The sequence below is a fragment of the Mytilus californianus genome, unplaced genomic scaffold (genome assembly GCF_021869535.1).
Source record: "Mytilus californianus isolate M0D057914Y unplaced genomic scaffold, xbMytCali1.0.p SCAF_9, whole genome shotgun sequence".
Classification (NCBI taxonomy): Eukaryota; Metazoa; Mollusca; class Bivalvia; order Mytilida; family Mytilidae; genus Mytilus; species Mytilus californianus.
In genome coordinates this window covers 81635715-81661344 of record NW_026262745.1, presented here as the reverse complement: position 1 = coordinate 81661344, position 25630 = coordinate 81635715, and the positions used below count along the sequence as shown (strand labels likewise).

At 32.8% G+C, this 25630-nt stretch overlaps 9 non-coding genes across 9 annotated transcripts; 5 read left to right on the top strand and 4 right to left on the bottom strand.

Moving 5' to 3' along the window:
- The first annotated feature begins 297 nt into the window (after positions 1–297).
- Trnav-aac (transfer RNA valine (anticodon AAC)) lies at positions 298–370 on the top strand. Its single transcript has one exon. It is a non-coding gene; the product is annotated as a tRNA-Val (tRNA).
- Positions 371–1254: 884 nt separating this feature from the next.
- On the bottom strand, positions 1255–1327 carry Trnav-uac (transfer RNA valine (anticodon UAC)). The gene has a single exon. It is a non-coding gene; the product is annotated as a tRNA-Val (tRNA).
- Positions 1328–1712: 385 nt separating this feature from the next.
- Trnav-aac (transfer RNA valine (anticodon AAC)) lies at positions 1713–1785 on the top strand. The gene has a single exon. It is a non-coding gene; the product is annotated as a tRNA-Val (tRNA).
- Positions 1786–2668: 883 nt separating this feature from the next.
- Positions 2669–2741, bottom strand: Trnav-uac (transfer RNA valine (anticodon UAC)). Its single transcript has one exon. It is a non-coding gene; the product is annotated as a tRNA-Val (tRNA).
- Positions 2742–3126: 385 nt separating this feature from the next.
- Trnav-aac (transfer RNA valine (anticodon AAC)) lies at positions 3127–3199 on the top strand. The gene has a single exon. It is a non-coding gene; the product is annotated as a tRNA-Val (tRNA).
- Positions 3200–4082: 883 nt separating this feature from the next.
- Positions 4083–4155, bottom strand: Trnav-uac (transfer RNA valine (anticodon UAC)). The gene has a single exon. It is a non-coding gene; the product is annotated as a tRNA-Val (tRNA).
- A 385-nt stretch (positions 4156–4540) lies between these two features.
- On the top strand, positions 4541–4613 carry Trnav-aac (transfer RNA valine (anticodon AAC)). Its single transcript has one exon. It is a non-coding gene; the product is annotated as a tRNA-Val (tRNA).
- Positions 4614–5497: 884 nt separating this feature from the next.
- Positions 5498–5570, bottom strand: Trnav-uac (transfer RNA valine (anticodon UAC)). The gene has a single exon. It is a non-coding gene; the product is annotated as a tRNA-Val (tRNA).
- A 344-nt stretch (positions 5571–5914) lies between these two features.
- On the top strand, positions 5915–5987 carry Trnav-aac (transfer RNA valine (anticodon AAC)). The gene has a single exon. It is a non-coding gene; the product is annotated as a tRNA-Val (tRNA).
- The last annotated feature ends 19643 nt before the right edge of the window (positions 5988–25630 follow it).

Sequence of the window (25630 nt, the reverse complement as noted above, 5' to 3'; positions counted from 1 at the left end):
CTCACTTGGGCCTCTCAACTAAGATAACTATAGTCCACACTGGTAAAAATGTAACACTGACACATGGTGAAAAAAGATAAAAAGATAACTGAACGCTTCCCTATTTCAGGAGCCATCATTTACTTCTTTTAGGTCTTAGAAGTGCTTAATATACTTTGCAGGAAGGAGTTGTTAAAAGCTTTATACAATATTCTTAAAAACACGGTAATAAAAGTGAGTATTTTAAAAACTAACCCAATATGCCAATGATCAGTCGGTCAGCCGATAAATAAATGAATAAGCCAAGTGTCATTCATGGTTTCCGTGGTGTAGTGGTTATCACATCCGCTTAACACGCGGAAGGTCCTGAGTTCAATCCTCAGCGGAAACATATTTTTTTTTTGGCCTGGACAAGGACGGATTTTTTTATGTAGGCACTGACGCGTCCACTTGTACAAATGTGAGAATCTTTTATCGGTAAATTTGCCTTTTCATGTAATAGTCTTCTTAACTTAAAAAAAATAACGAAAAGAAAAGAAAAGAAGGCAGAATAAACACTCCATTTGCAAGGCTGTGGGGGGCCTCGGTGGCCGGAGTGGTCTAAGTAGTTACTACTGTAATCACTAGCCAGTCAACACTGAGGTTGTGAGTTCGAACCCCGCTCGTGCGGGTGCACTCGACTCCAATCTTAATTGACTAGGATTGTCAGTTATAGACGAGCGCATCCTAAAAGGTGTACTTGAATAGGTCCTATTTGTATTGTTTTCAATGTACGCCTATCATTTGTCAACTTGTTTTAGTTAGGGATATTATCGGTACCATTGCATGTAGTTATTCTCTTTTGATTCGATGCCGAATTTTTACATTTTGAGAGTAGCGTAGGAAAGACTGCACGGATTTTCTTTAAAACTCTAAATGGTCTAAATATAGCTACAACAAATTGTAACACGTTAAAAGAAACTGTTGTGTTTTTCAACTGGCACTTTAACCATTCAGTATGATATATAACAAATTGATTAATGTCACTTTGTACCAAATGTCAGTTTCTGAACCGTTCTGTCATCTCCCAAAAGCTATATAGACCTCAACTTTGCCTCGGTCTATATACTATTTGGGAGATGATCGGTTGTTCCATGGATTACCGCATCAGTGGCCCTCGTTGCCAAAAATTATTGCTGAATTATATCTAGCCTAGTTTTAGGTTTCAAACAATTGAAGTCACACGAACAGCTTGAATATTTAAAGTAATGGAGTCACCATTTGCAAAAATATACCAGGTTCTGGCGAGGTTGGAACTCGCGACCTTCTGCGTGTAAAGCAGACGTGATAACCACTACACCACAGAACCGGACACTCTACTTATCTAATATTTTAGAACTTATACTTAAGTTAAATTTCATGTGAAAACCGGTATACAATAGGCACATCATCAAAGTCTCACTTGGGCCTCTCAACTAAGATAACTATAGTCCACACTGGTAAAAATGTAACACTGACACATGGTGAAAAAAGATAAAAAGATAACTGAACGCTTCCCTATTTCAGGAGCCATCATTTACTTCTTTTAGGTCTTAGAAGTGCTTAATATACTTTGCAGGAAGGAGTTGTTAAAAGCTTTATACAATATTCTTAAAAACACGGTAATAAAAGTGAGTATTTTAAAAACTAACCCAATATGCCAATGATCAGTCGGTCAGCCGATAAATAAATGAATAAGCCAAGTGTCATTCATGGTTTCCGTGGTGTAGTGGTTATCACATCCGCTTAACACGCGGAAGGTCCTGAGTTCAATCCTCAGCGGAAACATATTTTTTTTTTGGCCTGGACAAGGACGGATTTTTTTATGTAGGCACTGACGCGTCCACTTGTACAAATGTGAGAATCTTTTATCGGTAAATTTGCCTTTTCATGTAATAGTCTTCTTAACTTAAAAAAATAACGAAAAGAAAAGAAAAGAAGGCAGAATAAACACTCCATTTCCAAGGCTGTGGGGGGCCTCGGTGGCCGGAGTGGTCTAAGTAGTTACTACTGTAATCACTAGCCAGTCAACACTGAGGTTGTGAGTTCGAACCCCGCTCGTGCGGGTGCACTCGACTCCAATCTTAATTGACTAGGATTGTCAGTTATAGACGAGCGCATCCTAAAAGGTGTACTTGAATAGGTCCTATTTGTATTGTTTTCAATGTACGCCTATCATTTGTCAACTTGTTTTAGTTAGGGATATTATCGGTACCATTGCATGTAGTTATTCTCTTTTGATTCGATGCCGAATTTTTACATTTTGAGAGTAGCGTAGGAAAGACTGCACGGATTTTCTTTAAAACTCTAAATGGTCTAAATATAGCTACAACAAATTGTAACACGTTAAAAGAAACTGTTGTGTTTTTCAACTGGCACTTTAACCATTCAGTATGATATATAACAAATTGATTAATGTCACTTTGTACCAAATGTCAGTTTCTGAACCGTTCTGTCATCTCCCAAAAGCTATATAGACCTCAACTTTGCCTCGGTCTATATACTATTTGGGAGATGATCGGTTGTTCCATGGATTACCGCATCAGTGGCCCTCGTTGCCAAAAATTATTGCTGAATTATATCTAGCCTAGTTTTAGGTTTCAAACAATTGAAGTCACACGAACAGCTTGAATATTTAAAGTAATGGAGTCACCATTTGCAAAAATATACCAGGTTCTGGCGAGGTTCGAACTCGCGACCTTCTGCGTGTAAAGCAGACGTGATAACCACTACACCACAGAACCGGACACTCTACTTATCTAATATTTTAGAACTTATACTTAAGTTAAATTTCATGTGAAAACCGGTATACAATAGGCACATCATCAAAGTCTCACTTGGGCTTCTCAACTAAGATAACTATAGTCCACACTGGTAAAAATGTAACACTGACACATGGTGAAAAAAGATAAAAAGATAACTGAACGCTTCCCTATTTCAGGAGCCATCATTTACTTCTTTTAGGTCTTAGAAGTGCTTAATATACTTTGCAGGAAGGAGTTGTTAAAAGCTTTATACAATATTCTTAAAAACACGGTAATAAAAGTGAGTATTTTAAAAACTAACCCAATATGCCAATGATCAGTCGGTCAGCCGATAAATAAATGAATAAGCCAAGTGTCAATCATGGTTTCCGTGGTGTAGTGGTTATCACATCCGCTTAACACGGGGAAGGTCCTGAGTTCAATCCTCAGCGGAAACATATTTTTTTTTTGGCCTGGACAAGGACGGATTTTTTTATGTAGGCACTGACGCGTCCACTTGTACAAATGTGAGAATCTTTTATCGGTAAATTTGCCTTTTCATGTAATAGTCTTCTTAACTTAAAAAAATAACGAAAAGAAAAGAAAAGAAGGCAGAATAAACACTCCATTTCCAAGGCTGTGGGGGGCCTCGGTGGCCGGAGTGGTCTAAGTAGTTACTACTGTAATCACTAGCCAGTCAACACTGAGGTTGTGAGTTCGAACCCCGCTCGTGCGGGTGCACTCGACTCCAATCTTAATTGACTAGGATTGTCAGTTATAGACGAGCGCATCCTAAAAGGTGTACTTGAATAGGTCCTATTTGTATTGTTTTCAATGTACGCCTATCATTTGTCAACTTGTTTTAGTTAGGGATATTATCGGTACCATTGCATGTAGTTATTCTCTTTTGATTCGATGCCGAATTTTTACATTTTGAGAGTAGCGTAGGAAAGACTGCACGGATTTTCTTTAAAACTCTAAATGGTCTAAATATAGCTACAACAAATTGTAACACGTTAAAAGAAACTGTTGTGTTTTTCAACTGGCACTTTAACCATTCAGTATGATATATAACAAATTGATTAATGTCACTTTGTACCAAATGTCAGTTTCTGAACCGTTCTGTCATCTCCCAAAAGCTATATAGACCTCAACTTTGCCTCGGTCTATATACTATTTGGGAGATGATCGGTTGTTCCATGGATTACCGCATCAGTGGCCCTCGTTGCCAAAAATTATTGCTGAATTATATCTAGCCTAGTTTTAGGTTTCAAACAATTGAAGTCACACGAACAGCTTGAATATTTAAAGTAATGGAGTCACCATTTGCAAAAATATACCAGGTTCTGGCGAGGTTGGAACTCGCGACCTTCTGCGTGTAAAGCAGACGTGATAACCACTACACCACAGAACCGGACACTCTACTTATCTAATATTTTAGAACTTATACTTAAGTTAAATTTCATGTGAAAACCGGTATACAATAGGCACATCATCAAAGTCTCACTTGGGCCTCTCAACTAAGATAACTATAGTCCACACTGGTAAAAATGTAACACTGACACATGGTGAAAAAAGATAAAAAGATAACTGAACGCTTCCCTATTTCAGGAGCCATCATTTACTTCTTTTAGGTCTTAGAAGTGCTTAATATACTTTGCAGGAAGGAGTTGTTAAAAGCTTTATACAATATTCTTAAAAACACGGTAATAAAAGTGAGTATTTTAAAAACTAACCCAATATGCCAATGATCAGTCGGTCAGCCGATAAATAAATGAATAAGCCAAGTGTCATTCATGGTTTCCGTGGTGTAGTGGTTATCACATCCGCTTAACACGCGGAAGGTCCTGAGTTCAATCCTCAGCGGAAACATATTTTTTTTTTGGCCTGGACAAGGACGGATTTTTTTATGTAGGCACTGACGCGTCCACTTGTACAAATGTGAGAATCTTTTATCGGTAAATTTGCCTTTTCATGTAATAGTCTTCTTAACTTAAAAAAAATAACGAAAAGAAAAGAAAAGAAGGCAGAATAAACACTCCATTTGCAAGGCTGTGGGGGGCCTCGGTGGCCGGAGTGGTCTAAGTAGTTACTACTGTAATCACTAGCCAGTCAACACTGAGGTTGTGAGTTCGAACCCCGCTCGTGCGGGTGCACTCGACTCCAATCTTAATTGACTAGGATTGTCAGTTATAGACGAGCGCATCCTAAAAGGTGTACTTGAATAGGTCCTATTTGTATTGTTTTCAATGTACGCCTATCATTTGTCAACTTGTTTTAGTTAGGGATATTATCGGTACCATTGCATGTAGTTATTCTCTTTTGATTCGATGCCGAATTTTTACATTTTGAGAGTAGCGTAGGAAAGACTGCACGGATTTTCTTTAAAACTCTAAATGGTCTAAATATAGCTACAACAAATTGTAACACGTTAAAAGAAACTGTTGTGTTTTTCAACTGGCACTTTAACCATTCAGTATGATATATAACAAATTGATTAATGTCACTTTGTACCAAATGTCAGTTTCTGAACCGTTCTGTCATCTCCCAAAAGCTATATAGACCTCAACTTTGCCTCGGTCTATATACTATTTGGGAGATGATCGGTTGTTCCATGGATTACCGCATCAGTGGCCCTCGTTGCCAAAAATTATTGCTGAATTATATCTAGCCTAGTTTTAGGTTTCAAACAATTGAAGTCACACGAACAGCTTGAATATTTAAAGTAATGGAGTCACCATTTGCAAAAATATACCAGGTTCTGGCGAGGTTCGAACTCGCGACCTTCTGCGTGTAAAGCAGACGTGATAACCACTACACCACAGAACCGGACACTCTACTTATCTAATATTTTAGAACTTATACTTAAGTTAAATTTCATGTGAAAACCGGTATACAATAGGCACATCATCAAAGTCTCACTTGGGCTTCTCAACTAAGATAACTATAGTCCACACTGGTAAAAATGTAACACTGACACATGGTGAAAAAAGATAAAAAGATAACTGAACGCTTCCCTATTTCAGGAGCCATCATTTACTTCTTTTAGGTCTTAGAAGTGCTTAATATACTTTGCAGGAAGGAGTTGTTAAAAGCTTTATACAATATTCTTAAAAACACGGTAATAAAAGTGAGTATTTTAAAAACTAACCCAATATGCCAATGATCAGTCGGTTTCCGTGGTGTAGTGGTTATCACATCCGCTTAACACGCGGAAGGTCCTGAGTTCAATCCTCAGCGGAAACATATTTATTTTTTGGCCTGGACGAGGACGGATTTTTTTATGTAGGCACTGACGCGTCCACTTGTACAAATGTGAGAATCTTTTATCGGTAAATTTGTTTTTTAATGTTCAATAAAAAAAACGAAAAGAAAAGAAAAGAAGGCAGAGTAAACACTCCATTTCCAAGGCTGTGGGGGCCTCGGTGGCCGAGTGGTCTAAGTAGTTACTACTGTAATCACTAGCCAGTCAACACTGAGGTTGTGAGTTCGAACCCCGCTGATGCTGGTGCACTCGAATCCAATCTTAATTGACTAGGATTGTCAGTTTTCCTATCGAAGGTTGGTGGTTTTCTCCAGGCTTCCTCCACCAATAAAAACTGGCCGTCACGAAATAGCCCAAAAGCGGTGCTTAAAAGTGGCGTTAAAACACCAAAAAATAAATGAATCAAATCCAAGGCTGTGTACTACGAAATTTCAAAGTGCAATAATATCAAAATAGATAGGAAAATGAATAAAAATAGATATGCCATTTTGTACAGGTACTACGAGATAACAATCATTTTCAACAATGACATTTATTGTTTCATTGCATTTAATGGACAATGGGGCTTGTGTGGCAACTCCGGACAAGATTTTTATAGAAAACCAATAGATTTAATGTAACAGAATTTTCGTTATAATATTTGGAATATTCGGTTTGTCTATGTTAAAAATATTCTATTTTTATCATACACAGAAAATTATATGATAATTATCTTTGGAGAGGTGTCCAAACACAACACAAACAACATTTTCCAAAAGACCAAAAAAGTGAAAAAGTATATTTTAACAAAACGCATTTGACTAGTAGGTCGAACAACTGATGTTCTTAAACCCTGCTGACTGCCATTGGCGATTGCCAAATAAACGGATCACCAGATGTAACAAAATGGATCTTATAATAAGATATTATCAAACAGAAAACAATAAACCTGCCGAAAAGATGGTATATCAAAAATATATTTTTGCTATACGCAAATATTGGTGCAATATTGAATATATGTACACAATCTTCGTCAAACTCAAATGCATTTTTTTATTTTACATATATATGGGTTATATTTAGTTATTTAAACTAGAGAATATTTTTGTTTCTTTCGATTTGTTTTGTTGTAATAATTCAGTAGGGTCAATTGATAAAGCATCAGCAATACTATCATCTATTTCGATGTTATGACTTTGAAATTAGTTTGATTGTTTTCTAATTTTTATGCTCACTTGTGTTTGATAAATCCTCGGAATAACTGCTGTAAGTGACAGCTCTTTCTATGTAGATAAAAATGTGTTTCTTTAAAATGTATTTTAAGATGAAGAATGCCATGTGTTGTAAATCTTTGACCTTCAATTACATGAGCATCTAATAACGACATCGTTGGAGATTTCATAGATGAACTTTATTTAATAAGGGGTTCAAATTTTTCGCTAGACGAAATAATTCTGTTATTTCATTTAATGTTTATATAATGTGTATATTATGAATCCATGATAGATAGAACATTTTGTCTTAATGTTGAAATGCAGAAATTATTTGATTCTAACATAAGTATGTCACAGATTTCCGGTGAAAGGACTGCAGCAATTGCCGTATTTATATATTTTATCACCGAATTCAAATACATTGTTTTTCTCAAATGAGTCTCATTAGATGTATTAATACTTTGAAGTTTAATTTGTCAAAAACATTGTCATAAGGTCTTTCAACGGCACTTAATAAAGCAGCTTAAGTAAACATATCATACGAAACCGAAAGGCCATAGGTTTTAATTTTCAATGATATTAATGAAAAATAAATCTTTTATTTATGTTAAAACGACGTGAAATTTTTCAGTTCACATTGGGTGGCTGCTTGAATTTTAATTATTTCTTGGAAGAATTTAATTGGTTGAAAAATCTTGAGCAACATAGCTGAAATCCTGTTAATATTAAGAAATATAATAATTTCCTGGACTTTCATATGACACAATATTAGCAGACATCATGTTTATGGGGTATTATTCCCTGTCTCTAAATTTAATTTTCTTGGTGGCTTTTTATTGATTCCTTAACACCTATGCATTGGCGATTTATTAACTACAATTTTTTATATAATTTATATGATATTTTAAAACTACAAGTCAGTTTGAAAATGTTTCCAATCTGTAAAACCTTTGTCCATTTTATACTTATTAACAAATAAGTCATTTTTATATTGTTGGTATTTTTTTCACGTAAAAACATTAGGATGTTCATTTTCAAGAAACATTCTATTCTTTGTACAAATATACTTTTTCTATAATCATCCTCAAGATGGCATATAATTTGGAATAATGAAAAGTAAAAATGTGCATGTAGTAAAGTCAAAGAGGTAATGATTAAAAGCTTTGCGTATCTGTTAATTAAAATATCAGAAATAGATCAATTCATCATGATTATTAATTTGAGCAATAAAAAACCCAAACAATTAAAATATCTTTTCCCGATCTATAAGTATCTTTGCATACACCCCTTGGTGCTTTATCATTTGCAGCGTAACTTCATCTCAAAAGGTTTTATTTTTTTTTTTTTTTTTATTAATAGCACCCAGCCTACGACCCTGCTTCAAGATTTAGACCACTGTTATCCTTTATAAACAAACAATTCTGTCGTTTTCATGTTTCCTAAAAAAGAGGTATCTCTGTGAGCGAAACTTTAATGGCAACCAAAGATCATAATGTAAGGAAGGCTGCAAAGTTTGAAATTAATTTTGGATGCTGTGTGAATCAGCGACTGGTTACATTTTACAAATGTCTGTGTACAGAGGGCAACAATTTGATCCAGTATCAGCAGGACAATTGCAGGGTACAACGGTTACATGGACCTTATGAGTGCGTCCAATCTTCTGAATAAAGGCTACCATGTCTTTTGTGATAGCTTCACGACTTATTCAAACCACTACATATATTACGGGTAGCTATCTATTTTCAGTAAAACAAATTAGATGTAGAATGTTCATCTTATATAGGTGTACCGAACGGATGTTTGTTCACTTAATTTGTCGGTATTTCAATATCACTTGTTTCAACTTCGAAACAGTGGTAATGACATTTTTAGTCAGTTTTAGTGTTATAAAAAATTTCCCAAATTGAACAATAAAGGTGAGGCAAAAAATTAAAAAAAATAGAATTGCCAGAAATAAAAGAAATCAGAGAAAATAACAAACCATGGACATGATGAACAAACACTAAAGGTAAAAGAACAATTTCACGTTGAAACGGAAATACTGACCCCGTAAAAAAACTGGGGGTCAACTAGGGCACTATGGAATGGTAAGCTTGCATTTTAAAATACATCAAATGAGTATAAATAAACAGTTCGTTTTAAGTAAATATAATATAATACGTGTATTTCAGTCAAGATATCTGTAGACTGTATTAGCTAGACAAATAAGGCACATGTACGCCGTGCTACTATTATTTTTATTATATATAAGTTATATATGTCAATAGATAGCTTATGCTATATAGGGAAATGTTTAGACATAGATTTTTTCTTTTTTTCAGGATCTCTTAGAAAGAATCGGAATATGACAAACACCATTCGTAACGCGAATCCAACACCTGACAATCCGGTTTACAATGAGGAAAGGCAAAATTTTATGCGCCGCTTTTTGAAATGTCGATGGTAAAAAAACTAGTCCGAATGCTTAGTACATTTTCAGCTCCGGCCGGACACGCTTCGTTAAAGGATACATTAAAAATATGGGAGCCGATGCCATAATGAAAGCTTACGGAGGACAACGAAAAACTCGTAATCCCTGGAAGAAAGTTGTCCTCCATTTATTTCATCGAATTGTACATAATGCCTTTTATCTTGTACCAAAAAAACACGACGGACACACCGGTAAAATCCAGACTTAGATTCATCCAGGAGAATCTTTGTCCGGAATATGAAGACTAGAGAATTTTAATTATCATGTAATTACATTTAAGTCTCTCATTGTCTTAGCATTAATAAAATTGACCAGATCATATTTATCACTCAAAAGTTTTTGGATGCCTCAAATATTGTCCTGTTTTCATATTTTCTATGGTGCACAGTAATTTATTAATTCAACTTAGTATTTGCTTATTTTTAACATCATGTAATGCCGGCCAAAATGTGCATAAATCCAACAATAGGCATTTGGACTAGCTTGAAAAATTTAAAAGGTTGCCATGTGTGTAATTACGTTGACGGTTTTATTGGGTTTTCAATGGCACACGTCTGTGTTGAAGTAATATTTAGCAACGTCATCAACATAACGGCTTTTTGGCTTTTGAAAAATTCTGGCAGCGAAATATTTTTTGTTTCATCAGATTATATAACAACTGATTTGATAAACTAAACTTAAAAGCAACCTTTAACATTCATTTTATTTTATTTCTTGATGCATTAATTAATTTCAATTGTACGTAAAAAAAGATCATAAATAGGCAAAAATCTAAAATTTGTATCTTAAACCTCTTGATGCCAGATTTGAAAAAATCTACGTTATGACGTTGCCAATTAATAAATAATTCACGGAAACCATAGATTTGTTGGAAATTTACATATGGCCTGGGCCGTGATATTCGAATTTATCCTGAGCGTAATTCAAAAACATAAAATTAATGAATATAACGTGGCCCAGGGCTTCCATGAATTATTTCGATTCTAATAGGACAAATAGCGTAATTCAAAAACTGAAGCGATAATTGGTATGCCGTGTGTGTGGCTATTCTTTTTCACCCCCTGTTAAATAAAGCTAAAAATGTCCAATAAATCTATAGCTTGCATGAATTATTTCTTAAATTAACGCTAGAAAAATGTGTTTTTTCTTTTAATTATAAGTCTCAGCATTTGCCATTTTTGATTTGCAATTTTTTTCTCGTAGCTACCGTCAAATCCAGAGTTGACATTTCGTTACTAAGGAGCCGCCATGTTGACTTGCTCAAATCCGCAAATACGCGAATAATGCAAAAGAATAGAAAATAAAACAACCCTCACTCAAAACTCCATTTCTATGCAATATTATCCGAATTTTCATTATTCACGTAATAGAAAAACTTTCAGCTCTATAGTGGTATCATTCGTCATGTTCCGAAATGACGTTTAATTAATGGAATTTCGCGGAATTTTTTTCTGCGTTTGAATTTGTACATATTTTCAAGCTCTAATACATAAATTCTTTTTGTTATGCATCAGAATAACAGTAGGTAGGTTTTTTTCAATTGCAATTTCTTACACAGCGAAATCGGCGTAGCGTTTGCACATATGTTACGATACATGTGGATTTATGTTGGAGGTAAATTGTAACAGCCATTATTATGCATCTCTCTGAGCTTGCGCTAAGTATAGATATATCGAGAATTTTATCACGGTGCTGTGTTTACAAAGCGAAAGAAGGACGGCATATTAGAATAGGTAATTAATAGATAACTGTATTGTATTTGAAGCTTTACGGACGTCCATTGGTAGTTTTACTGTCGCAAATTTATTTTACCTGGCGACCTTACAAGTTGTAAAAGTAAAACCATTATAGGTATATTTGTGTATTTGGTCATAATTCTATCTTCGATTGTTTTTGGGGCCTCGGTGGCCGAGTGGTTTAAGAAGTTACTACTGTAATCACTAGCAAGTCAACACTGAGGTTGTGAGTTCGAACCCCACTCGTGATGGTGCACACGAGTCCAATCTTAATTGACTAGGATTGTCAGTTTTCCTATCGAAGATCGGTGGTTTGCTCCGGGCACACCGGCTTCCTCCACCAATTAAAACTGGTCGCCACGAAATAGCCCAAAATGTGGTGCTTAAAAGTGGTGTTAAAACACCAAAAATCAAAATCGATTGTTGCTGTGAACATGTATTTTAATATTTTATAAACTAATTTTGTTAAAATATATAGCAAATTTCAAGATAAAAAAGTAATTGTGTTTATAAATATAACCATAGAAATAAATAAATATGTGATAATTTTTCTTCCATTGGTACCAAGTCGATTGAAATCCAACCAGAAATAACTTCATAAAATTTATTTAAAATACATAGTTTTTTTTATGTTATATATAGCCAAAAGTTTGACGTGACGAATACTTCTCGAGGCTGTATAAAAGGGGTTTATACCTAATTTCTTCTGAATGGGTAATGAAGGGTCAGTTATAATCGTTTATTCTTTCCATGTTCAAAAACGTTTATTCTTTCCATGTTCAAAAACGTTTGTTCATCTAAGTAACATTTTGATATAACAATGACCTATTAAAAAAGGAGGCGAGTATTGTCAGGAATAATTATCCCACAGCATTATTCTACTGTGCTGTCTCAAGACATGAACCAGGTGAGCAGTAGTCTTTTTTTTGAATAGATTTACATGTTCAAAAACGTTTGTTCATCTAAGTAACATTTTGATATAACAATGACCTATTAAAAAAGGAGGCGAGTATTGTCAGGAATAATTATCCCACAGCATTATTCTACTGTGCTGTCTCAAGACATGAACCAGGTGAGCAGTAGTCTTTTTTTTGAATAGATTTAAGAATTTTTTTCTTGCATTTAATGTTTAGGGGTAATTTCAGTACACTGGTTTAAATGTATTTTAACTCGTATTGACTCGGGACAACTTACTATATGAAGTTTTATATAGAAGTTTGTCTATTATTTTTCGAGCTCTATATGTCATTTTTTTATTTATTGTGTCTATTGATGTAGGGATATACATAGCACTAAATGCAAAACAGTATTGCATATAGTTGTGATCGGAAATAATTTAAGTACCAATACTCCTCGTATTTTTCACCTGCAACACGAAACACACCATATATTATTTTTAAATTGAATATGAGATACATCATTAACCAAAGCAAAAGTTTAAAATAGTTCTAGATTTTAGAAGCCGTAATAACTGCTGCTGAATTTTTGTATATAGATCCAGTAGGGTGTGTCTCCTCTAAGATCTTTCTCTTCTAACGAATGCAAAGAAACTGGGTGTTCATTTCCGATTTCAAAGTTCAATGTAAATAATCGCACAGAGAAATATTATCTACTAGATCCCTTAAATTACAAAAATGAATGTCGAACACGCAGACAACATTGTTTCATCAAGTCATTCTCTATAATTTAGTTATTTATACTGAGGGAAATTCAAATCACTAGAATTACTTCTGATTAATCCGGAAAAGATAATCTTCAAATACAAAACACTATTCCTTCAATAAAACTTCAAGCTGGACACATATGGTGCATGCATGGATAAAAATACCAAATAATATCATGTACCGGTAAGTAAAAAAAAAAATCTGTAAAAGGTCTATAAGAAATCAAATTAACCTGATGCTAAAAGTTGATGAATATTCCCTATTCAAGCACCACTATCTCCTTGAAACCATATTGGAGATAGAAATACAGAACCCGTAACATCTCTCTAAAGGTTAGAATTAAATGGTCATTTCCCTTTTTTTTCATTAAATGATTAAAACTTTATAGTCATACTTGTACACGAGAATGAATAAGCTAAATTTAGATGTTATGAATTAGGCCGTTAACTTTCTGAATTGAATTGTTTCACATTTCTCATAGGCGACTATTCGGTATTGGTTTTTATCATTGTTGAAGGCCGTATGGTTCACTTATCAAGCAAACACCATTTGCATAAAAAGAATTGAAATCAGATTAGAAAATGACAGTTTGTTAGATGCATTGGCAAGTGTGTATTTTATCAAAATGTTAGGGAAGTTCTTTTGAGTTCTATGTTTGAAATGAATCTTTATTTTATACCTTCTTTTGGTATTTACCGAGTTCTTACTTGTGTCAGATGCCAAGTTTCCTAGAAACAGATAAACGTTTATCAAAATTTTCAGCAATGTATCCATCTTTAACGACCGTGCGCTTTAAAGAGTCAGTTCTGAAATTTAATTTTTTGCGGCTGCTGAAGCACCGCCTGATCTAAAACTATGTAGGCCAAATAATTTGGCATCTAGACCAATGAAAGAAAGTGTAGATTTAACAATTTCTCTTGCACTTTTATATGACAATTTTACATTCTTTTTTCTTAATAAAAATTTGTTATATTTCTTAACATATATAATTGATCTGAAAATATACGAAAATTCAAAACGATGTCACATGCTCTTATGTAAGCTTATAAAAAAATTGCAACGGGACAAAATGGTGCAAAATAGTTTTTGCTATAACAACGCTGTTCCTTTTCCTGTAGCAGTCTGTGTTAAATCTATTAAACAGTTTTTATACTACTAGCATCTACTGGTTCTTTCTTCTGTACGAGCGTATAAATTTGCTAACTTTATACTGTAGAAAGCTGTTTCAACTGAGCTAAACTATTTAACTGTCTGCATGAAATGTAAATAAAGGCTTACTTGCCGGTAGAATTGAATCAATTTCTGGATATTTTTGCAACCAGGCCAAAATCTTTGAAACAGTAGTCTTTGTTCTCGAATCAATTACTGAGGACTGTAAATGAGTCTTGAATTCTGAAGTTTGTACAAGGTCACTGCTATTCAAAAAAGGACTGTAAAACTTGTTTTTCTATTGAAAACCTTTTGTCTGTGTGAATGTAAGACGTCTATGTGATGATAGCCCGACTTCAAATCAAATATAAAACCAAAACACCCCGACTTAATATATTGACTAACTGTTTTCAAATCTTCAAACTTAATTCTACTTAAAACTACATGCTCATTGACATGACGTAAACCCAATCTTTACCTTTAACACTGACAGATACCGTTAGCGGATTTATTACATGTGGTTTTTTCGAAACGACCACAGCTGACCCTGAAATAACAAGATCTTCAATAGCTGAATCTATCAATTTTTCATGTTTGAAAGGAGATTTATTTTTTTGTAAAATTATACTATCTGGTTCATTTTTATTGGAATTTATCAATGTTATTATATATTTTCAATGACATCAAGAATAAAATTTGACGCTCCAATATTTTGCCGAAAGTTGAGATTATTGTTATCTACCTTTTACATGAATATTTTTAAACCCCTTTCATACTCACAATAAGAGCTACACACATGTTAAAATTATCATGTCCTGTCAAATGTTACTATGTGGTGCAATACTATTTAAATGGCACCTCTGTATCCAGATTTTTTTGTCCTTAGCTCGTCAATCTCTAGCCCAGTCCCCGATGTTGGCAATGAATAGCATATGTCTCCGGCCTTAGTTTGTCTACTCAGGCCAGCTTGGCCCTAGCTACAACGAAATTGTGTAGAAATAGTAGGAATAATGCTCCCGCCGTTCTTTGACTTGGTGCTTCTGCAGCTTCAGCGGGTCTTTTGCGGCCTTGTTTTTTCTCCGTCTTAGCCAACTTGAAAGATTCCTAACATCTCGACTTTCCGCCCTGTTTTTTCATCCTCTGAATTACTGGCGACATCATCTAAAAGATACTCTTGAACAGTGTTCCAGCCACCCTCCGACTCATCGGCTATCCGGATCAGCTAGTTACGCTTCTTTAGTGTCTCTTCTCTTCCAGAAGCTTCCATCTCTTTTACTATCACCGGCTCGTTGAAAATTGTCTACTATGATAGAATTTAAATCAAATTGTATCTGGTTACTTTTGAAACGGAACGTGGCCTCAACTTTCTTCTCCTAATTAAGCAGACTGTGGGTTTTTTTTTCGTCAAAGTTTCTCTCATGCCGTTCATGTAAGTCTTGAACAAAGATAAATCTGCATAAGTTACTCTTCGTTTGAATGTCTGTCTGGTTCAACTGACTCCTAACTGGCTAGTTCACTGTAAGACTTATCTCTTCCTATACACAAAATGGTCTCCGCCATGGTCGAGAACTTTTCTCGTACACGCACGACTTTTATTACTAACGGACTTTTAATACTAACGAAACTCTATTTTTAGTACATTTACTCGAAAATTTATAGAATTGGTTATTGATAAGCAAAATTATTTTGTAATATTTTAGAAGGAATTTTTAATTCATTAAAAAACATTATCATTATATCAATTTGTGGTAAATTACAACAAATTCAAGTACGATCATTTTTTAATTTCAATTCATGCGAATTTTAAACTAACTTCAAAACTCCCAAACTCTGGATTTTATTGGAAACTTTTGAAAAAAATATGTATGAAAACTTTCACATAATTTTTAAATGATTTTTTTTCACAGTTTGCCATTTAAATATTTGAATGCAAATTTTTCATGCAATTGAATCATTTTCAAAGCTTATCAATAAATTTTGACAGACATTCAAGATACATTAAAGACAATTTTAAATGGTCTAAGTAAGACACACAAGGAAATGAATGTGGATTTTCGTGACATTACAGTAAAACTGAGAGTTTAGAAGAGAACAGAGATTCACAAATATAATTTTATTTTTCGAACAAAAGGATTTGTTTTACTTGTTTAATAAGTATTCTGAGTAACGAAAGGGAAAAAAAAATAGTGTGTTTCATATTTTTCATTGGGTCATTTAGTGAAATTCAATGTCTATTAATAAAATTGGAATAAAATTAACTGTTAAATGTTAGATGAACAGTATTTTTGTACAGATTGTCCATTAATCACAATTATATTCTTGGTAAGATCTATATACATTAATTTAAAATTTCATTATTTTTATCACTTCTTCCAATTTTAAAAAAAAACTATAAAATTATCTTGCAGTTTATACGAAATTTGAAAAATATATAGACTCAATTGATGATACAATAGAATTTGCGTTTAAATTAAAAACAATCAAAAAAGAAAAGCCAAAATGTTTTTTTTATAAAAAGTTGTGTGTTGTAAACTTGATCTGATCCTCAAAAAGTACACAATATTATTTATTATTCATTAGTAGTATTTAGTGTAAAACACTGTAAAATCACATAAATAATAGTTGAGATTATTGTTATCTACCTTTTACATGAATATTTTTAAACCCCTTTCATACTCACAATAAGAGCTACACACATGTTAAAATTATCATGTCCTGTCAAATGTTACTATGTGGTGCAATACTATTTAAATGGCACCTCTGTATCCAGATTTTTTTGTCCTTAGCTCGTCAATCTCTAGCCCAGTCCCCGATGTTGGCAATGAATAGCATATGTCTCCGGCCTTAGTTTGTCTACTCAGGCCAGCTTGGCCCTAGCTACAACGAAATTGTGTAGAAATAGTAGGAATAATGCTCCCGCCGTTCTTTGACTTGGTGCTTCTGCAGCTTCAGCGGGTCTTTTGCGGCCTTGTTTTTTCTCCGTCTTAGCCAACTTGAAAGATTCCTAACATCTCGACTTTCCGCCCTGTTTTTTCATCCTCTGAATTACTGGCGACATCATCTAAAAGATACTCTTGAACAGTGTTCCAGCCACCCTCCGACTCATCGGCTATCCGGATCAGCTAGTTACGCTTCTTTAGTGTCTCTTCTCTTCCAGAAGCTTCCATCTCTTTTACTATCACCGGCTCGTTGAAAATTGTCTACTATGATAGAATTTAAATCAAATTGTATCTGGTTACTTTTGAAACGGAACGTGGCCTCAACTTTCTTCTCCTAATTAAGCAGACTGTGGGTTTTTTTTTCGTCAAAGTTTCTCTCATGCCGTTCATGTAAGTCTTGAACAAAGATAAATCTGCATAAGTTACTCTTCGTTTGAATGTCTGTCTGGTTCAACTGACTCCTAACTGGCTAGTTCACTGTAAGACTTATCTCTTCCTATACACAAAATGGTCTCCGCCATGGTCGAGAACTTTTCTCGTACACGCACGACTTTTATTACTAACGGACTTTTAATACTAACGAAACTCTATTTTTAGTACATTTACTCGAAAATTTATAGAATTGGTTATTGATAAGCAAAATTATTTTGTAATATTTTAGAAGGAATTTTTAATTCATTAAAAAACATTATCATTATATCAATTTGTGGTAAATTACAACAAATTCAAGTACGATCATTTTTTAATTTCAATTCATGCGAATTTTAAACTAACTTCAAAACTCCCAAACTCTGGATTTTATTGGAAACTTTTGAAAAAAATATGTATGAAAACTTTCACATAATTTTTAAATGATTTTTTTTCACAGTTTGCCATTTAAATATTTGAATGCAAATTTTTCATGCAATTGAATCATTTTCAAAGCTTATCAATAAATTTTGACAGACATTCAAGATACATTAAAGACAATTTTAAATGGTCTAAGTAAGACACACAAGGAAATGAATGTGGATTTTCGTGACATTACAGTAAAACTGAGAGTTTAGAAGAGAACAGAGATTCACAAATATAATTTTATTTTTCGAACAAAAGGATTTGTTTTACTTGTTTAATAAGTATTCTGAGTAACGAAAGGGAAAAAAAAATAGTGTGTTTCATATTTTTCATTGGGTCATTTAGTGAAATTCAATGTCTATTAATAAAATTGGAATAAAATTAACTGTTAAATGTTAGATGAACAGTATTTTTGTACAGATTGTCCATTAATCACAATTATATTCTTGGTAAGATCTATATACATTAATTTAAAATTTCATTATTTTTATCACTTCTTCCAATTTTAAAAAAAAACTATAAAATTATCTTGCAGTTTATACGAAATTTGAAAAATATATAGACTCAATTGATGATACAATAGAATTTGCGTTTAAATTAAAAACAATCAAAAAAGAAAAGCCAAAATGTTTTTTTTATAAAAAGTTGTGTGTTGTAAACTTGATCTGATCCTCAAAAAGTACACAATATTATTTATTATTCATTAGTAGTATTTAGTGTAAAACACTGTAAAATCACATAAATAATATAAATAGTCTGAATATATACAAAGAGTGCATATTGACTACTCTTTTCAAGCAGCTTTTCAATAGCGCAGTAAGTTTTCTAGTATCTCCATGTATTTGAAATATTTCTACTGAAATTAACTATTTTGTGATATATTCGATTAAATTTTGTAATTATTGGTACTTTTCATTGTTTATTGTACTTTTTGAAATTTTAGCAGAAATACCTAAAATTATCTTAATTGACTAACAAAAATAAATATGAGTACACTTTGGCAATTTCATATCATTTTCCTTGGTTTTTTTTTGGTTTTGTTTGTTCTCTTAGTTAAAAACAATACTGAAAAGTAGAAAGATAATTAAGCTGAAAAGGATTAAATTAATATTCTATAAACACGGGCAATGCTTACAAAAAAAAGACAAAAAGTGGAATAAAGTTGCATTTTTTTTATTTTTTTTTATTATTAAACAACGAATCCAATCTGGTTGTATTAGATGTAAATAACTTAATCAGATAATAAAATCATCAGGGCCAAACTGTCAATTCCATCATAGCAAGCGCGTTTTATGTGTAAAATATTCCCAAGTGACGCTCGAATCCAAAAATTTGAAAAGTACGAAGTGAAGACCCAAACTAACCAAAATTTTGCTAAATACAGCTAAGGTATCAAGGAATAAAAAAAAGTTCAGAAACGATCAGCTTTATACATGTGACAATGATTAATTTATTTACACTGACGGCGATTGTGTTATTCCTGAACTTGACGAAGAAATCATAGGAGATTTAAAAGCCATTTGCAATTTAAAGCGCAACAAAAGTAACGGAGTAGATAGACATTGATAAATATTTTATTGGGTATAAAGATGTGTTTATGCCCAAGGTTAGTTAAGGTTTTCAATGTATTTGCAGTCCGGATCCTACTAGCTGGGCTATTGCTATACTTGTGACTCTATTCAAGAAAGGAAACGAATACGATCCAAATAACTACAGAAGTCTTGTAATTTCGCAAAATTATTTACTTCCGTATTAAATCAACGTTTGATGGACTGATCTTTTGATGTCATAGCTGACGCCCAATTCGGCTTTTGTCCTGGTTTTGGAACTGTAGATGCAATTAGATTTTTAAGTTCCTTTGCAAGTCTTTGTTGTTGTTATGTTGATTACACAAAAGCACTCGTTACTGTTCAAAGGCTATGGTATAAATTGTCAAAAATTGTTATGCAAGGTAAACTTCTAACTATGTATTCTAATTTGTCTACTTGTGTATGTGTTGATTTAATTCTAAATTGCTTCACCAATGAATTGGGCTTGATTATCTCCTATTATTTATATATCCTATACTTTTTTCATTATATGTTATCAATTGTGAAATTAATAAATGAGATGAAAGAATTGAATTTATTCCTACTTGGTCCAAGGTTTTTAAAATTCTATCTAACTTCTATGCTGATGATATGGTTATCTTCTCACAATCTATTTTTGCACGATATAAAGTGGTCATTGAGTGTTAAACATATTAACAAATCTAAAATTGTAGTATTTAGTAAAGATTCACGTTGATGAGAAATAGTATTATGATAATAAAGAAATTGAAGTTGTTGATACTTGGTGTACTTTTAAATTTTAATGGCAAATATAACATGTTACAACAAAAAAAAATAAGGTAGAATGTTTGCTCTTAGAAGAAATATCAAAAGTATGCATAAAAAGTCAAAACTAGGAAAAATTATAATTATTTTTTTATGTATCGGCACGAAAAAATTATAGTCTACAGCAAAAAAAATCACGAACTCTTTTTTTTATATTTGTGGAACATTTCTGTTTTATTTTTTTGCAGTCTTTTTTCCTGTTCATTGGTCAACAAAAAAATCGGACCTATTTTTTTTTCTTAAATTGTTTAAATTGTTTCATTGTTTAATTAATTTTTTGTGTTTAAATGGCAGAAGGGTTGTCGGTTGCTCTAGTTGATGATAATCAAAGGTCCTTTTGGCCAGATAGAACTTTGGCAGATGTGTGTACTTGGTGTTTTCTTAATTAAGGATTGAAATTTGGAGGGAGAAGTCTCAGCACTGAGACATTCAATGCATTTATTAAATATTTTGCCAAAAAAATACTTTGTACTACGGACTAGAAAGAAAACTTATCGTGTCAATGTGAAAAAAGCTTTGAAGAAGGGATTTTCGAATTAAAGTTTGGTGGGGGCTATTATATCCGAATTTAAGACCTCTATTGTATTTGTAAAGAATAATTCTTTCCGGAAGAAATAACATCCAGCGAAAAAATATTGATTGTAAGATTTTTTCACTGTGAGATATTTTCCATTGTCTTGAAATTTTTACAAGAAAGTTTTACAGATAGATATTAAATTGTTTTCAGACAAAGTATTCATTCATATTTAACTATTAAAATATCGAAAATTTCATAAAAATCTAAATCTTTGCAAATACTATTAATAATGGAGTAATTAAATAAAAGCTAAAGTAATGATTAAAAAACCAAACAAACAATTGTAATTGGAAATAATATCACAGATGTTAATAGTAAAATAATATTCTGAACTAATTTTATGGTTCGTTTGAAACAAAAAATTTCTATTTCATAATCACAATATAAAAAAGAAAATAAATATTATGTAAAAATATGTAACAAAACCAGAAATAATTTCACAGATCTTAATCGTATCAATAAGAAAATCAGGCCAGTGAAAAACGTTTTTTCAGATATGAGTACAATTAAAAAAGTAAAGGTAGAAATATTTCTGCCCAGCTAATATTTGACAGTTAGATAGTATTTAAATACTTGTGACATATTTTACGTCTTTTTAATTTTTAATTAAAGTCATCATTTTATATTTAATAAATTAAGAAATAAATTGCTTCGCCGAGCGCAGCTGGATACGACCACAGAGGGGCAACCCTGAACAGTTGGGGGGAAAATGGACACAGTATTCGCGCTTGATACAGGTCTGAATTTTGATTGTAATTAATATTTATGACACATAATAAGATTCTGGCACAGAATAACTAGTCAAAGAACTTAGAATTGGTTATATTTATATTCAATTTTTTGCTTTTGTGCAATACACTATGCTGTTACGAATTGACCCCCACTCCCAAAAAAAAAATTTACCCCCCCATTTTTTTGCTTTTGTGCATTACACTATGCTGTTGCTAATTGACCCCCCCCCCCAAAAACAAAATTTGTTTTACCCCTTCCCCCTTTTTTTGAAGAAATTAACTTTTTAATTTCTGAAATTTGAAATGAGAAAAAATTGTACTCCCCCCCCCCCCTCACAATTTTTTTTCTTACCCCCCCTCCAAATTTTTTTTTCACCTCCCCCTTTTTCCCAAAAAAAAAATTCTTTCCCTCAAGATATGGTCATAATCTCAATTCAAATTTCCAATGGAGTTTGCAACCATAATTACCCATTTAAATACATCATAAAAGTCTTAAAATAGAAAATGACATACATAGTCATTGCTAAAATTGATATTCCTGAATCAGCATTTTTAAATAGTAACTTCTAAAAATAAATTGACAGCTTATTACCTCAAGACAATACAACATTTCTTTATACATAATTTAAAAGCAGTGTAAGGGAGGTAAGCCAAACCTAACACTGTACTTTTTTTTAATTGTCCATTAACCATGAAACCCTTGTTTTCCCCCTTTTTTGCCCCTAATTCCTAAACGGTTTGAGCCATAACCCCCCAAAGCCAATCCTAACTATCCCTTTGTGGTATGGAAACTTGTGGTATAATTTCAGAGAGATCCATACATCGTTCCACAAGTTATTGTCTGGAAACTAGAAAAATGCTTATTTGGGCCACTTTTTGGCCCCTAATTCCTAAACTGTTAGAACTATAACCCCCAAAATCAATCCCAACCTTCCTTTTGTGGTAATAAACCTTGTATTTAAATTTCATAGATTTCTATATACATTTACTAAAGTTATTGTCGGACGACGCTGGCGACAACGAGATACCAATATACGACCGCAAAATTTTTTGCGGTCGTATAAAAATGAAACAATTTCACTTTGAAATTTATTACGGAATATAGTATCCATAAAATGCATAAAATCTCTCATAACTACCTCCCTTTGATTGATAAATTATGCAAATATGTTCTACCTTGGTGATTCCGGAATATAGTATCCATAAAATGCATAAAATCTCTCATAATTACCTCCCTTTGATTGATAAATTATGCAAATATGTTCTACCTTGGTGACACATTTATCATTATGGTCAGATATATATAGATTGTGAGTATCTTATATAGTAGTCACCGACCGTGCGAGGGCTGTATAGCCAGGCAAGGTCGTTAAAAACTTCCATCATCATATAGTAGTCAGTGGGATTGTATTTCACAAGTTTATGTGAAATTTTAACTGGAAAGGATACTTACCATATAAGATGGAGAGAATTTTACTACTCTGGAAAGAATTATACTCCTCCGGAAGAAATCTACCCCTGAAACAAGTTTGAGCTTTCTAAAAAGCTGTGGACTGCTTCGCTCTATCCTAATTTTAAGACAATATGTGTGATTTTGTATTGGAAATGTTGTATTTTTAGATATTGATTGATATAAAATGGCTTGGAATATATATATATATTAAGATGAACTTTTCTGAAATTTTAAACTGGCTGTTTGTTCAGTGTTTAGTTGTCAATGTGTTTTTGTAGAGTGTGGTTTTCTAGTTCTTTCAGCTGGTCATTGACTTGCGATTTTGATTGCTAGTTCTGTATATAATTTATTTAGATATATATGAATGTTTATGCATGTTGCTTAAGAGTAACATAATTTCGAGTGATGAAGACAATAACAATCAAAACCAAGGCATTTACAAATAGACACGACTCTGGAGGTGTGCCTAGATTGGCAGAAGTTATAAAATACAGATAATGCATTTTTGTAAACATTGTATAGGAACATTGTTTAGCAAAACAAATCTTGCATATTGCAGATTAACAAAGCATAAAACACGTATTAACAACTGATATTTCAATATTGAATTTCAGTGTACAATATATGCATAATAAAACGAACATGAATTAATGACAGTTGATCGGAACTGAAATACACATAGTTAATTTTCCGGCATTTGATGTCTTATCTTGAGACGAGAAAAGTCTGTAATTCTTTATCTCATTTAAGCCAATATGTTGCTGTATCTCAGCCGCATCATAAAGCAACCAATCAGAATCTATATGTGATAAGTAATTATTTCAAGATATGTATCAACTGAAACTAATAGCTCCACACCTTGATGCGAAGCAATAACATGTCTGGAAACTAATTACGGTGACAAATCTTCCGCTGGAAAAATTTTCACTGAGGAAGAAATAAACCGTTACATATTCAGATGTTAATTTTAATTAAATGCCTTTTGTGAGAATCCAACTCTGGACTTTGTCAAGCAAGCCTTAGGCATTACTACAAGCTATAGCAACCACCCTTTTCTTCCGAAAAACAGACGCATAAACAAAAACATATAACACAAATTGAAACGGATACATTGACACAGCCTGATAACCAGTTTATAATAAATTCAAGCACTAAACGGCTCTTTTAGTAGGTTGTTTCATTTCTTAATGATTTCATACTAAACTATCTTTGTTACACCACAGTTCTTTGCATTTGCCTAACATTAAAACTGGACATGCTTTTAATTCTTCGTAGTGATGGTAGTACAGCTTTATTATTGGATGTGTAAACAATATGAAAATATTCATTGTCCAATCAAATCTAAGTATTTTATAAACAAACTCTGCCATCTATTGTATTCAGGTGTCAATTCTACTAACACACAAAATTTGCAAGCAAGCCATTTTAAAACAAGAAATTGCACAATAGCTTAATCTTAAAAACCATGAAAACTGAACATTGACCAATGAACCATGAAAATGAGGTCAACGTCAGATGAACCCTGCCAGACAGACATGTACATCTTGGAATCATTCCATACACCAAATAAAGTGGTATTAATACTTAAAGTATTTGAGAAATCAGTCTCCTTGTCTAATAAGGGCTGTTGTCAGAACACTAAGATAAAATAAATATGTGGTATAGCAGTCTCAGCAGAACAGTACACTGTTAGTCTAACAACTTTTTTTTACATATAATAATATTTTAAATAAAATAAATAAAACGTTTTCACTTACGTAATCATTTTATTTCTTATAATTAAAAAGTAAAGACAGAGAATGTTCAATTAAATATCAGGAAAAAACAATAACTTTTTTTTAATTTTGATTCTCAACTAAAATGCACAAATTAAAAGCAATGAAAAAACAGGGTTAAATAGTACATAATTTAATTTATCAGTCGTCCTACTGTCTGTGTCACTCTTAATAGATCTTAATAAAATTGCATATCAAGGCTTTGTGACGTCAAATAAGTTGACCCGCACATATCACCGACGTCAAAATGAATGAATCGACGTTGATAAATTTGATCCGAACATCTTCCGGTTTGCTAGTGAAACAAAAAAATTATATGAGTTGCAGCAAATAATTTTGCAATTAGATTTCTCAAAACGACCATTTAATCAAATAGAACTTCTGTTCGATAAGATTGTGTGGAAGTGTAGTGTAGAGAGTCAAAAGGTAAAAAATGTCCAACAAATTAGAACCAACAACAGCAAATAATTTATTTAAAACAAAGAATTTCTTGATAGAAACGGTTAGGCTTAGAACTAGTCGAAAGCACTAAAAGATTTGTTGTAGAGCACTTAAGTACTAGAGGCAGAAATGAAAAGATATTAAACAGGTTTTTTGTGAAGTTTAGGTAACCAATACATAGTAGGGACCTTCAAATGTTCAGAGGAGGCTTTAAGCTGAGTTGTGGTAATGATATCAATATGATTGTTTACTATTTGACTCACTGTGGAGCACACTGACCTGATTTT